The sequence below is a fragment of the Sciurus vulgaris genome (assembly GCF_902686455.1).
Source record: "Sciurus vulgaris genome assembly, chromosome: 3".
NCBI lineage: Eukaryota > Metazoa > Chordata > Mammalia > Rodentia > Sciuridae > Sciurus > Sciurus vulgaris.
This window is the reverse complement of record NC_136463.1, coordinates 112,807,356-112,821,185: the sequence shown is the minus strand read 5'-3', so window position 1 is coordinate 112,821,185 and position 13,830 is coordinate 112,807,356. Positions and strand designations below refer to the sequence as shown.

At 35.8% G+C, this 13,830-nt stretch overlaps 1 long non-coding RNA gene across 1 annotated transcript; it reads left to right on the top strand.

The window, feature by feature from the left end:
• Positions 1 to 521: 521 nt before the first annotated feature.
• On the top strand, positions 522 to 6,405 carry LOC306656536. The gene is made up of 3 exons (XR_013762554.1): positions 522 to 642; positions 2,807 to 4,260; positions 6,275 to 6,405. It is a non-coding gene; the product is annotated as an uncharacterized lncRNA (long non-coding RNA).
• Positions 6,406 to 13,830: the final 7,425 nt, after the last annotated feature.

Below are 13,830 nucleotides of genomic sequence, written 5' to 3'. Positions count from 1 at the left end.
AGCAAAATAATTTAGACATATTCCTATAGCGATTCATTTTACTTTTCTTTCTAAAAACATGTATATTTAATCAGTAATGCAGTCTTTTTAACATCTCAAATTGTGTTAAACTGCTATAGAAACTCAGAAATGAGCCAGTATTCATCTCTCAGGGCAGATCAGCTGCAACAGCAGCAGTTGAAGTTAATGAAATGGTTCAATGAGGAGTGAGGTGAACGAGATTTTACCTCATGCTTTCCTGCATTTCTCTGGTTGTTTATTAGAATTGTTATAAATTTCAGATGCTGTCTTTTTTCCTTAGGAAATGAGAAATTAATCATAGAGTAAAATAAAAACATGTCACCGCTGAGAAGCCTCTGCACCTCTGTTCTCCAGGGTTACTGTGATGCTTCCCTGGATGCCTGTGTGCTAGTTTTATTTTTGTCATTTTTTTATTAGTGCAAAATAATTGTACATATAGTGGGAGTGTTTTGACATATTCATACATGCACATAATTTCATCGATTTCCTGTATTCTTTTCAAAGGGTTAAATATAGACAGGGATTATTGGAAAAGCGTTTGATGGAGAAAAGGAAGTGGCCCTTCAAGAAGCACATGAAGAAGAGGAGAGAGAGAGACGCCTGGAAGCCCTTAGGAAACAGGTACTTATAATTTGAAAATTTTCTTTTTTTTTTTTTAATGTATCTAAGTGCTCTTAATAACATTATTACTAGGGCTTAGTTCATGACATCGGCTATATAAAACATAACTTTTCCAAATTGGGACGCTGATCTTCATTCCAGGGAACAATTAGATTTATGTTGAACCATTTCCAGTTTCTCAGTATATTAAAAGAACTTCATCAGCACCTTTTAAAAAGCTTTCCCAGGATTTAAATGCATCCATATCACCTCTAGTTTATTGGTTGAATAGTACCCATTTGCAACAGTGAAACTTCATCTACTCAAAGGATTTTATTGTCCTCAAAAAAATGTGGTAGAGCAAGATAATCTTCTTTGGGATAGGAACCTCTGCTTGGAAATATTCCACAGTCAACAAATATGTTAAAAACCCCTTTTTAAAAATACCTTTTTTGTGTGTGGAGAAATAAAAAACTTCCCATTACCTTGCATAATAAAAGTAGCAAAAGCAAATGAAAGTAAACAGCAGTTGGAAAGAGCAGGAATATAAGAACTTGGGAAATATGATAAAAAAGTTTTACTTGGTAATTTTCAGAAATTTAAACCCAGAGTGATTGTTCCGATGCACACGCTCTAAAATCTTCATTGACACCATGTCCTAGCTAACAGGGGATGTCTCTGGTTTCTCATCTCTGTCAGTCGAGGTAATATAGAATAATGGGTAAGAACTTGGACTCCGGTGCCCTTCAGACCTGGGACAACTTGGGTTGGGACTCTGGCAGAGGAAACGAAGGTCATTTACTTAATCTCCTCAGCTCCATATCCTCATCTGAAAAATGGTAATGCCTGCTTTATAGTTTTGAAGTATATAAATTCAATTTTGTGAATAAATTGAATAAGTATAAAACCCTTTTCTAAAAACTCTTATGTGCCACTTAGTTTCATCTCCACAGAGTAAAAGATATAGCTACTATTATGATATAGCTACTATGAAAGAGCTACTATTAATATCCCCAATCTAAAGAAGAAGAAACTGAGGCAATGCAAAGGCTAGGTGCTTTGTCCAAAGTCATATATGTAGTAAATATCAGATAGGGTTGAAATCAACAGGATCTAGTTAAGTGTCAGAGTAGAGATAACAGTGCAAACCCATGAATCATCATCTTCCCTGATAAAATAGATTATAGAGATAAATTCAAAGCATAGGAATGTAAACCCTGGTCATCCTGTATCTGATAAATTCAATTTTTCAATCAGAAAGACTCAATGTCACTATTACTAAACACATTCTATATACAAAATACAACTTTGATAACTATGGGGTCCATTTGACTAGAATTCCTTCCATCTAACAGCACTTTGAAAACAAAAATATCTATGCCTGTTAAATGTAATCAGTGTTTAGAATTATACGATTTTTTTTAAGCTAGGAAACCTATAATAATTAAAGTATATTTAATCCCCCAGTTATTTCATTACAGTTTCTAAATGACACTAAAAATGCCATTTACGTCATGCTAATTTTTGACTTTCAGAATTAACAGCCAGGTATTACTAATGGTGCATATAATTTACAAAATTAGTGACTTTTTTATTAAGATGTGATTTTGAATTATCACGTGCAAGGACATTCATATTAAAATAACTGCAGTTTTTTGAGTAGAAGGTATAACAATGTTTTCTAGCAGATTCTGGACATTGTAGGTGCCCGGTACAGTGGAAACTCGTCTATCTTGCCCAATATTGCCAACACACTCAACTGAGTATATGCTCTAGATTCAGCCTAATTAGATTGAACTTTCTAGAAAGCCTCATGACATTGTTACTGTAGCCATAATTTGCTATCAGTTAAAAATAAATATTTTTTTTCACTTTTGGTTACTTTCAAGATATTTGAATATGTAGGTTTTCTATGTAAAATTCCCTATGACTTTTATCAGAAAGAGAAATTTTTATCTGAAATTAATCATAATTATTGAATCATTAGCAAAAAATTATGTGTTAAGGCCTTCAAATACTTTGTTTTATGTAAGTTTTAATTCCTCTGTGGACCTCTACGACAGGCCTGGTTTTAATATTCTTTCTGCCCTTTCAGGTATTATGTTTAGTAAAATTTCTTAAGGTATTTAGATTGTACCTTGTAGCTTGTACCTTGTTCCAATTGGTCTGCCTTCTCTTCTTTTAGGTTGCTGTTGTTGCTCAGTTTGATCCTGTTAGAATGATGTCAGATACAATGGCATCAAAAGCTAGAATGGTTGTTGAAAATGGAGAAGAGTTTATTCTTCAAAAGCCCCTCTTCACATTAAATACATACAATGAACAGCAGGTAATTATGGAAATTAGCATAGTTGATGCAGAAGTCATGATGAAGCTAAGAACTGTGTGTTTGGGATTACAAACTGTTTTCAATATTTACATTTGAATACTACACATATTAACATAATATTTACATCTAAATGATAGCACATAATTACTGCATAATTCTTAATTAATATTAAAATAACTAATAGGTGACCCTAGAATGAAACAACTTACCTGAAAATATAGATCTGTCATTGAAAATTAGTTTTTACATTTAACAAATAACTTTATAAAGCTTTCATTTGAAAGTGATGTTAATATTATTTTGTTTAAATATTTCTTTGTTGTATTAAGAATTTAGAATTAAATTCAAAACATAAATCCTATTAAGTAAACAACCAATGATACTAATGAGACAAAGAAGAAAGCATTCAGAAATTAAAATGAACCAGAGCTAATTGAGAAATAAAATATTTTCTGTGGAAAAACCATTGAGGGGTTATCTGATCATTTCTAGGAACTGAGGATTCATTTTAGTCTATACCTGGAAGGGGCTGAAGTTGGAGAGTGGGAGGAAGTTGGAAAGTAGGAATAGATATGACTGAAATTAGGGAGAAAGTAGTTGTTAATTTCACAAATCTAAGGAGAAACGATAACTACTTATTTAATGAACTAAAAACTAGGAAACTTCATCCATTATCAAATGAATCCATTCTGCCTCCACTGTGTGCTGCATACTTTGCTAGAGAATAAAAACAAGGATAATTCATTGATTAATTAATTGGACAAATATTTGTGGAACATACTATATTCTGGTTCTGTGTAAGATGTAGCTTTGGGCTGCATCCTGAAAAGATAGATTGTGCCTGGAGGAAGTCAGCAGAAGTCCCTGGTAGGAGGGAAAGTACAGGTACAGAAATCATGCCAGAGGATGAGATCAACTCTACAATGGAGGCCTGAGGGTCGCTGCTGCGGGAGGCTGCTGCGGGAGGAAGGAAGGAGCATTTCGCCCTGATTGGGAGGTTGGAGATCATGTCAGAGAGAAAACTTGAGCTCTATCTAGGTCAAGGATCTTGGAACAGTAACAATTCCCTCGAGATGATTTAAAATAACAAAAAGTAGGTTTGTGGGGAGAGGGATTACTTATAAAGGTGCACAATATTTCCAGATACCAGCTGCCAAAGTGGGGAGGGCACCTGGTTTGTCTTCAATATAAAGTACGTGGCATGGGCTACAGGACAAGTGCTGAGAACTGAGACTGGAAACGTGGGTTAGGAGCAGGCTCTGCAAAGTCTTGCTGCTAAGGCATCTGACCTACAGACCGAGACTTTGAAGCAAGTAAGTGATGTAAACAGATTTACATTTTTAGCTGTGCCCTGATTAGAGAATTGCTGAGAATGGCATGGGGTCTTTGTAAGAGTGAAGAACCTTCATAGAAGTGGTGGGTAGGGACCATGAATGGTTCTAATTTGGAGAGGGAGGAGATAAAGTGAGGATGATTGTGAGCTAAACAGCAAATAATATTGCTAAGAGTCTACATTGTGGATTCAAATCCACATCCACTATTTATTGGATGGGTGCAGTCATTTGAGCTTTTAACATCCTTATGCTTGTTTTTCCTAAAGTAATTTGTTGCAAAGAATTTGTGAGGATTAGAAATAATAAATATTAGCTGACTAGATTATTGCCTGGCACCTAGAAATAATTCAGTGAATTATAATCATTGGATGGTGCTGCTATGAACCATGTAAGACTACAGAAGGAAAAACAAACTTAGAGAGAAGGGGAATTTGTTTCATTCATGTCGTGTTAAGAGCAAAGCTGTCTAGTTCACCTTTGTAAGAAACTGATTAGCTGCCTCTGAAGATGGGAATTGGGGAGATGGAAGTCTGGGTAGGAGGAAGTCCCCTCTTTATCTACTATCTACTCAAAAATAGAATAATGAAATAAATTTAAACCTCACGACCCTGGAGTTGAAGAAAGAAGTGAGTCCCAGAAATAATTTGGGAGTCAACAGCCCACAGTCTGAACAAGAATCATAGGGAGTGGATGAGAGTGAATAGAATATGTTGAGGCCAAAGAGGATCTAAGGCTCTGGGTGATTGCTTCTGAGACACAAATCTCTGTATTATTCTTGACCCTATACTCATCATTTCCCCTACACCTGTATCTGATTAGTAACCAAATTCTATTATCTCCTTCCTTCACAGTATTTCTAATAGCTCTTCCTTGCTATCAGCCACATTTAGGCATTTATTATTTCAGGTCTAGACAATTGTAGTAGACTCCTGACCACTGACCTGCCTCTTTCTCTTCTTTACCTGTCCATTTAATTCATGCTGAACTTGCAATCAGATCCTCCTTCTTATGAAACAACAATAGTTATATTATTTCTCTACTAAACACAAAAATAAACACAACCCCATTAGATATTTAGATTCCTTGGCATGACCTTCAAGCCTTTTAACTTGAAATTCCAGTCCAAAAAGTGTCCTTTTGCAGTGTTCCTTAATGACACTCAGGGCTCTGCCCCATCGCAAATTGCACACGCAAACTGTGTACCTTCTTATTATGCCTGTTCATCGAAGAACTCTTTGAAGAAGGGGCTGCTTCAGGCAGCTTATTATCTCATCTGCTAGGGCATCTTCAAATCCAGGTGCAATGCCTCATTGTGTAAAACCCGCATGTGTCCATCTTCCTGTCATTGTAAGCAGTGTCTGTTGACATTTAATAGTCATATATGAGGGGAAGGAGAATAAGGCCCAATCAGCAATAAGCGAAAACAGACATGGAATTACTCATATGTCTACTCCCACTTAGAATCAGATTGATGGAGTCATTTTCTAGTTCTGTTTGAAATAGAAATTTGGCCTTGGAGGAAAGTTTCTATCGATCTTGTTTTTCAAGTGGTGGCCATGAGCTGAAACAATTTGCATAATACCAAATGATGGGGAATTTAAAATGTCTGTTTAAAACCAGATATGAAAGATTATGGTTTATATCTATTTTAATCAATGATTGCATTTTATAATTGTAGTCAGCAATAATGAATCTACAGCACTGAGAATTGGCTTTTTTATCTCATCTTTTAATAATTTAAATAATATGTTTTGACTAATCTAGAATACAATATTCTATACAGTCTGTTGGAAACAATTAACATACTGGAAAGTGATGATGGCAAAAAAATACTTGGACATTTTCAGTAAAAATCATCAGAATGTTGTCACAGTATTCACAAAGTTAGTGGTCATCTAGTCATCTAAGAAACATACAACTTTAGAAAATATGAAACTAAGTGATAAAAATTTCAATGATTATTATTCACTTAAATTGTATTTTATTTCTACAGATAATTTCTGACCCTCGACTTCGCTTTGAGTTAGCACTTCGAGAAGCTGGACTTCATAAAACATTGTATGCCAAAGAGATATTACCAAAAATCAGTCCTCAGAAACCTCCAAGAAGGGACATGGAATCTACTGTATTTAAAATCTAGAACTCATACTCAAATTCTTATTACATGTAAACAAGATTTTTCTTTGAGAACCTTCATATGGATAACAATAATTACCACTTTCTAAATTTTTTTAAAATATCAGACATAGGAATCAGCATCTATTAAAACAACTTTGCCTTTCTTTTATAATTCTTAGAATTTTATAATTTCCTGTACCTTTAAGTTACATTTAACAGTACTAAATTCCCCAAGATTATGGAATTTAATTATGGCACATAACATCCATACTGTTGTCCAAGGGATCACACTAACATTTAAATAAACTGTGTTTTGAAGGTTGTGTTATCCCATGAAAAGAGCTCAAAATAAGCATTTGTGAGAATTATAAATAATGAAGTTGCTACCTGCTAATGTTCATTTCTGCTTGTTATTTCAGAATTCGACTTTTTAATTATGGAAGCTTCATTATCATTAATACTTCTATTATTTCGTGATTATTATAAGAGGAGATTCAACCTTTCTCTAAATTTAGAAACCAATTTGGTACACCATGTTTACTGCAAACCAATCATCCAAACAATTTCATTTTGCAAATTAGCCCTTAAGAATAAATTAGAAATTAGAAATAGCATTTCAAGCATGGGAATACCTGTTTTGGTTTGGAGAAAAAAAAAATTGTGTGTTCAGAAAGAATACATTCAAAGTTATGATATTTGGAATGCTGTCAGAGTTCCAAATTATGTAGTAAATATGTAGATGATTTTATAGAAAGGGAGCATTTCAAATAAAACTCAAGCAAAAAATTTTGACTATTTCTAAAAAGTAGTTATTCCATCAAAGCAAGTCCGAGTTGTTAAAAGTTGCCATTGCTGTATTTGAGAAGACTGCCCATGTTTTTTCCTCTGTCGCAGCTCTCTGCTATTTCCCAAGCACCTCAAGCCCAGGAGTTACAGTCTCTAAGCAGTTACTAGAATAACGTAAAACAGAACAAAATCCAGTCTGACTGGTAGAATCTTTTCTTCATGATTTTCCCCAGCATCATGAGAATAAATAAAACAAGTGTAGCTTGTCAAAATAAACTTTCACAGGAGATTCTACGGGAAAAATCATTACCCACAATCCAAAATTCAATCTAATACCCTCTCAGTCTAATCTTCTGCTTCATAGTAACAGCTCTTAAAAAGAGGGTATAGGGTCTTTAACAAGAAGCTGGAAGTAGTGGGCATTGGTACTTATGTTAAGGGTGTTTCTCAAGGTCATAGTGTTCTTTCATGGGCCTTAGGCCATATGTTCACAGACACGAACCATATCCTCTTCAGGGCAAGCAGAGTCCATGGGTGCTTACCAATATTAATGTCCACATTCTTGTCCAAGGGATCACACTCAAATTCCAAGTAAACAGCATTTCTTTCACACTTTCCTAATAGGGAATAAGTAAGCAGGAGGTATCACTATCATTTTGAGAGAAATAAAGAAATAAAGAAATGATACACTGTGAGTTTCATGAAACCATGAGTTGCGATTTGGGCAGCAGTTTAGCAGTTAGCTACACCCAGACTCAGACCCTAATAATTTTCTTTCCATTTAAAAAATAATGTTAGTAATAGTTTGCCACTCAGTGAGCACACATTGTATGCTCATCACCAATATGAGCTTTTCAAATGATATCTTACTTGATCATATAATAACCATATGAAATTGTCATCCGGGTTTGAGAGGTAAGGAAATAGGTTCGGAAAGGTAAAAATAATATGCTCCAGAGATATTGTTTTCAAACTGAGACATTAATTTAGTGAATCCTGACCAGCATTTAAAAAAAGAAACAAAATACACTAATCTGAAATCCAAATGACTAATAAATATATATATGAAAACATCGAAATCGCTATTAACTTGCCCCAGGCAATACCAATATGCACCCACTGGACTGTCAACACAACAAATATCACAATGTCCAGAGTAGTGATGACCCACGAGAACAGGAAGCATGCCTTGGTGTACAATGGAAAAGTTCAAACTTACCCAGTAAGGTTGAAAGTGTTCATGCCCTTTGATCTGGTGACTATTCCTAGATCTACACTCTTTTCGCTCCTGGAGATCTGTGCAAGGAGACATAAACTGCAATTTCCAAACAAAAACAAGTCAAATGTTCAGCCACAGTAGAATGGACTTAAAGATTATGTTATATTCACTTATGGAATTGCATATAGCAATGAAAATTTTAAAATGTATTAACATGGATATATATTTAGTGTAAGGAACCATATGCAAAAGCACACATATTATGTTGTATTTCATTTTCATAAAGTACAAAAACATACCAAACTAATCTATGTTGTTTAGGAACATTCACAAGCTGTGAAATAATAGACAAAAACATTATTATTAAATTAAAATCAAGAAAATGATTACCTCTGGGGTATGGAGAGATGGAGTGAAGATTTTCAAGTTCCTGAAAATGTTTTATAAATTAACCAGGTGGTGATTATATGTTTCATCATTTTTTAATTTACATAATTGTTTTATATACTATTATATGTCAGTGGTATAAATTCTCAGTGAAAGTAAAAACATTAAGAAAACAAATTATTAGAATCATAATTTCTTAGCATGTAAGTGCATTGGAAAGAATCTTTTTAGTTAGTTTCTGATTTAATAGCCCTAATTTACATGAATTTCTGAGGTAAGCAGACCTGTCCCTACTTGAGATTCCTAATTGCCCTGACATGTGATGGAATCCCCTTTGTTTTCTCCCTCCCCAATCCTGTGCTCTGATTCATTCTAGCTCTTACCTGTCTAGCTTACCTGACTGACTTGGAAAAGAAAGAAAAGAATGCATACCTAATAGTGCTAAGTATTGTACCATGAAATGTGAGTGAGTGTGTGTGTGTGTATGAAGTGAGTCATAACAAAATGTATTTCTTCTTAATGGGTAATAGTCCTTAAAATATTGAAAACACTACCCTCAATCGCATGGTTAATAAATCGTATAGCCTGATTCAACACTGCTGATTCTATCATCCATTTCTGAGGATGTTAGGCTTGTTTGAAACTGAAAGGAAAGACAGTATCAGGTCTGGTAAGAATTCTCCTCCCTGCCCATCACACATCCACAGGTATACCCAAGAAGGAAATAGTTTTCCTTTTTGCTTCCTCTACCAGAGGGAGCAGTCCTCCCTCTACCAGAGACCACAGTTTCATGAATGTTGTGTTTCCTCCTGCCTCAACTCCTCTACAAGAATTTCTCCTTTTTGTTTATTCTTTTTCCTCTATCTTCAAGTTTGCCCTCAGCCTACAAATACATGGGTGTAAATCTTAACTTTTAAATGAATCCCTGTTTAAAAAAAAAAAAAAAAAATCTCCCTTAAGCCCACATTGTTCTAGCTATCCCACTATTTCTCTGCTCCTTTTCTCAAGAAACTTCTTTGAAGAGTTGCCTGTAGATGTTTGATGTCTCCTCTTCTCCTCTTCCAGTCAGTCACTTATTCTGATTTAGCTTTGCCCTCATCCTCCACTGACGCCACTTTTAGATCGCCATATTGCCAAACTCCATATTGACAAATAATATCCACTTTTCAGTCTGCATCATACTGAAAGCACTTGATTCTGATAACAAACCCTCTCTGGACACTCTCTTCTCTTGGTCTTTGTGATGCCACCTACTTTGCTCCTGCTTCTTTGGGCATGCCTCCACCTGGCTGACTCTCCCCCATCTGTTCATCTCTAGATGTCGGAGTGCTCCAGGGTAAGATCCATTAGCTCCATCTCTATGGTTGTCACCCAAGGGAACATCCTTAAACCCTACTGTAAGGCCCCCCAAAAAGGAAACCCCAACTCTGTCCCATGGATGGATGGCAACCCCAATCAACCGCAGGAGGCGTCACTTGATGCAAACCACAAGAGGTGTTTATTCCAGCGCGCTGGGACCCAACTCCAGGAGTCGAGTCCCTAGCAGAAAATCTTGTAGGTTTATAAAGGCAGAAACCACACATCGGGAGGGGTCGCACATGAAAGGGAAAAGGGGGACAAAGCTGCCAGGAAATTTCAAAGGGGGTCTGGGTTTGCTGACAACATGTTTCACAATGTTTTACAACAGGCTGTAGATTCTGGTCAATAGTTTCTGGTAATCCTACTGTTTGAGCACTATCTGGCTATCAGGCTCAATTTACTCTTTTACTCTCTGTTTGGGGCTGTTTCCTGGAACAGCTTTAAGGGCTTTGTTCCCATTACTGGGAGGGAAACCTTAGGGAGTTGAGATAAAACAGACAGCTTAAAAAATGTCCATTCTTTCATTTCCCCATTTTCTTTTCTGGTAAGTTCTAATCATGGAACTTCTGTCTCTATATACTCTTCTCCAAAGCTGTTTCCTTGGCGGAGGGACTGGTATTGTTGCCTGAGCATTAGTACCTATACAGCACTTACTCTTTCCCTGATGAAGGTGACTAGGTGATTTCAGGCAGGCAAGAGCCCAGGGGGCGGGCCACCAATTAGCAGCCCCTTGTTTGCAGTCCTTGATAAACAGTCCTTGATAAAGGCAGGTAAATTTGGTAATCAATGGGCTCCGGAGATCCTTGACATTCCATTCTTCCAGGGGCAGTCTCCAACTTCCAGAGGCAGATGATTTTATGGCCATTTCCTCAATTTGACCTGATCCCCTATTTCTACACTAACTACCTGTTCCCAATTCTGGCTTCATTCCCCCCTCTAATCTCAGGAACTCCATGCTGCTGGGGAAGGAGGTCGATGACCGCTCTAGCTTCTTCGAGCTGGAAGTGGGTGGCGTGGGGCAAGCAGCTTGGAGTTCCTTTTCTAAAAATCAGGTCAATCAAGGGGTCCCAGGAAGAAGCCTGGTTGGGGAAGAGCAGTTTGTAAAGTCATCTGGGGGCGGCTGCTTCTATGATAGAAGAACAAAAAGACATGAGTACTGAAATGAGATTAGCACAAAGTAAATGTTGCAGCATCTGAAACATGCCACTGAGTATCATGAAAATGACAGAAGTTAATCTCTCACCAGGAGGTGGAAGAACTGAGAAATTGTTCCCATAACTAAGCCTAGCAAAGGCTGGAGAGAACAAGGCCTTTATTTGGGGACTTTAACATTGTCATAGATGTCCCCAGAAAATATAGTTAAGCTACTTAATGTCATCTGATTTTGTAAAATATCCCTTTATTGGTATAACCTGTGTTTACTAGCGATCTCTATACTTCTGTTACTTAGGAATAGATAATCATACTGGCAAACATAGATTAAGTCTACCTGTGTAGCTTAGGAAGGTCTTAAACTGACTAAAAACTTCTGACTCTGGCAGTTTCTCTTGATAGTTATCAGGCACATTTGCTGAAGAATCTTTCTTTCATTTGTAACTTCCAGCCTTTATTCTAGTGGGCTAATACAAGTGTACATCTTAAGTTACATTTAATTATTATTTCCTTTAAATGCCCAAGAATGGCTATATTTTGGTTTTAACTGTTTTGCTGGGTATCTAAGATCAAGCTGGTCAAATTGACCTGGTTCCTGTCTTGTTAAAGAGTCAGCTGAGTTCCCACAGGGGTCCCTCGTACAGAACTTAAGAGCGGCTCCTTAGCTCCACCAGTGACTTTGATTAGGCAGGGTCTCTTGATGAGGTGACTTCCTTTAGAAACATCAAGGGATGTTTCCCCTTTTCCATGACCCTCCTCTGCAGCAGATGCACTGGATAATTTTTCATCCTCTAGTCTCAACAATCTCCTTGATCAGGAGGTTGTGTGACCCAGAGTTGCAACGCTCCTTAGAGAAGTTCTCTTACTCCCTGGGTTCAGGCTAACGTTGAGGGCAAGACCCAAATATGGACTTTTCTTGACCTCTGTATTTAACTCCAATTTCTAAGTTGGATCTTAATTATCCAGCAAGCCAGTCTCACCAGTCATAAATTAAGAGTAATGGGCTTTAACTTTAATGTCCATAACTTTACAGTTATTTACCCTTTTATCTAACTGGAGTCTGCATTAGTACTGGAAGTTACCACTATCTATTCTATAGGTGATGGCTTATTATCACAAGTTACCTAGGTTGTTTGTTCTTGGAGCAGCTACTTCTGCAAAACATTAACAGGTAACAGTTTTACAAAATGAAATTAGCAAGAGTAAAAATATATTCAGCTTGTATAATAGCTATCTTGAATTTTGACTGAGAACCACATTATATCCCCTATTTGAGATCACAGTACTTTTACAACAAGAACCAATCTTTTGACTATAACTTTAAATAAGCTGAAGTCTGGCTTATTTTGGAGCTATTCTACACACAGTGAGGTGGGAGGCAGAGCCTTATCTCAGGTAAGGCGTGGCTCTTTACAGATCTTAAGTGTTCTAATTCTGATGTTGATCTTTGCTTCTTTTCCTTAAATACCATTAAGTAGTTTACATATACTGTTTCCTGAGTCTATATAAACTTTATAATTAACACAATTTAACATAGTATCTAAAGCATGAATCAAAGAAAGGCTGAGAGAGCTTTTAACTTTCCTTTTGTGTGATTAAGTGGCAAAATGTTTTCATGTTTCTTTCATATTTCACAATATTAACCTTTAAACAAATCAGACTCTAATGTTTAGAAATACATTTACACTTGAAATTCTTTATCTCAGTGTAAAAAGTAACAAATTTTACACATACCCTATTGATAGCAGGTCCTATAATAGAACATTAAATGATAGAAATAAATCCCCAATAAAATTTACTCTTTATAAGTTTAAGATTACCATTACAGACAAGTTTAATCTGGAGGATAGCAGAGCTTAATAAATTCCTTGCTTTAAAAACTTGTGGTCCTGAAAAATATGAACACATTTAATATACAAATAGTGACCATTTCACAAATACCTTGACACTTTTATCTTACCAAATTGAGTTTTTAAAGAGAAATGTATACTCTGTAACAAAGTACAATACTCTATAATAGTTGTTTAACCATAATTGTATACACCCCAATTTTTAAGACTAATTGTTCTAAAGAATAAACTTAATGGACACAAAGTTAAGAGTAAATTAGTGTTTCAAATCCTTGTCATTTTACCATGTCATTCTACCATATAGATTAAACTTTGGTTTATATCAGAACGTTAGTATTTCACCTTAGGAAAAACCTTCAATAGTTTTAGCTGTCTCACATACATATAACCAACTTAGTTACACACAAACTTGTTGAAACTTGCCCTTTACTTACACCGACTTTCTTAGCACTTACTTAGACCCTCATGTATTTCATCACACAAGCACTTTCTTACCCAGAAACATTTCCTTTTTCCTTTTACTAAATATATTTCCATACCCAGAACCTTTTATTTTCTCTTTCCTATTCGTTGTTCCTTTTTGTTCACATTCTGCAACAACTCTTATGAAATTTCTGAATTTAGATAAATTACTCTATTTTAATAAGATTAAATATTCTGTTATTTATAGTACTCTAA